This window comes from Meriones unguiculatus, chromosome 21, assembly GCF_030254825.1.
Source record: "Meriones unguiculatus strain TT.TT164.6M chromosome 21, Bangor_MerUng_6.1, whole genome shotgun sequence".
Taxonomy (NCBI): Eukaryota; Metazoa; Chordata; class Mammalia; order Rodentia; family Muridae; genus Meriones; species Meriones unguiculatus.
In genome coordinates this window covers 18,645,130-18,646,977 of record NC_083368.1, presented here as the reverse complement: position 1 = coordinate 18,646,977, position 1,848 = coordinate 18,645,130, and the positions used below count along the sequence as shown (strand labels likewise).

Genomic DNA, 1,848 nt, shown 5'->3' with positions numbered 1-1,848 from the left:
CAGACCAGGGACATCCCCTAGTTTTTGATGGTCACAGAACCTTGCTGCGGCAGAGCCACAGACCTAGACACGTCCTTGGGTGGAAGCACAGACCAGAACCCTGGTCTCGGGTGGCCCACATTCTTCTATTTCTCTCATTTTTCTGACACCATTTACTTGCTCCCTTAAGTGGTTCCAGGGTCTCTGAGTATCTGGGGTTGTCTCAGGAGGACTATGCCCCGCTCATGCATTATGGAACTGGGCAGGTGTCATCTCAGGAATGATCCACCCAACCCCAGGTATGTGCAGTGTCCAACTGGTGAGCGTCTTGGGCTAGCTTTTTCAAGGAATGCTAGACTGCCAGTCATTCAGATGTTCATAGGTCAGAACACTGAGCTTAGATACAGTCTCTCTTCTGCCACCTACTGGTTCATATGTGAGACAGCAGCCACATCCACGAAGCTTCTGGGGCAGGTGCACATTTTATTTTGCTGGTAGTTACTATTAGAATTCTAGACTTTTCATCTTACGTATTTCCTTTTCTGCCATATTTTACTTTTCTAATATTTGATATAAATATGTTTTTGCAATTACTAATTGTCTTAATCTCTTTCTAGGCATATACGTGTTCCCTTTTAATGTGTAGATAGATTGGTAGACAGACAAACAGAGAGATAGATGGATAAACATACAAACAGTTATCTCATAATTGGTTCACAGAGAGTTAAAGAGCACACATGTGGCATATTCTTTAAGATAGAAACTAAAAAAAAAACAACCGTCAAAAATATTGAAGACTGTGGCTTAGTGGCTTATCTAATATTTACTATTAATTATAGAAGACATGATTTGTTGTCATGCAGTAATTTAGTTGCAAATGTTTTAGGCATCAGATGCTGGCAGTTTGAAGAGCTTGAAGTCAAAATGATAGGGTCTAGCTTTGGTCAACTTAGATATAAACACAAAAATTTGAACTTAGGGGAGAAGAAAATCATGTTTCAAAGAGCTAGTGATCAGAATAATCATTATTAGCTTAATTTATGATTTTTTTTTGAGACAGAGCCTTACTATGTAACCAGGCTGGCCTGGAGCTTACTATCTAGACCAAGCTGTCCTTAAACTCATAAAAATCCACCTGCCTCTGCTTCCCAAGGGCTGGGATTAAGGCATGCACCACCACACCTGGCTTGCAGATAAAATTACAAGATTTCAAAGACTGAAATATGTTAATTCAGGTCAACATAATTATGGGTCATATAGGCTACTTGATCTAACTACTGAATTTAAAAAAAAATGTATATACAAAGTGAGGTTGAAGGACTGAGGAAACCCTGAGGCCATATTTTACCATGTATCAGACAAACTCCATGTGCTACCCCAAAGCTCAGTGAATAGTCCCTGCTGCTGGAGCTTCTCTTACACTTCCTATTGAATGCTAAACCATTAAAAGGGAAACAAAACAACAGAGAAACAGAAGCACAGTAAGTGTTCAGTGGGTTACTTTTCAGTTTAATGGCCAAATTTTCAGTTTCTGGTTACACTTTACATTATTGTAGCATTCTGTTGCTGAGAAAACATTTGTATGCAAAGGCACTCATTTCATTTCATCTTCACAGTAAAGGCTCAGAGCTGTTATTACTGTTTCATTCTATAGATACAGATGGTCAGGCTTAGTGAACTTAAAAGGACTCAATAGAGGTTCATTTGAGTAATTACTAGTTGAATGCCTAGGATGTGCCAGAGACAGCTAGTAAATAACAGCCAAAACTGAACTCAAATCTAATAATTAAATCTACCGTCAAAAATGTTGTTTTTAGAATCTTTCTTCACAAAGAGAAACAGGCAACAGCTTCCGTCTATTAGAGCTGG

The 1,848-nt window shown here is 39.0% G+C and overlaps 1 non-coding gene across 1 annotated transcript; it reads right to left on the bottom strand.

The window, feature by feature from the left end:
* Positions 1 to 327: 327 nt before the first annotated feature.
* LOC132649813 (small nucleolar RNA SNORA17) lies at positions 328 to 454 on the bottom strand. The gene has a single exon (XR_009588326.1). It is a non-coding gene; the product is annotated as a small nucleolar RNA SNORA17 (small nucleolar RNA).
* Between the last annotated feature and the right edge of the window lie 1,394 nt (positions 455 to 1,848).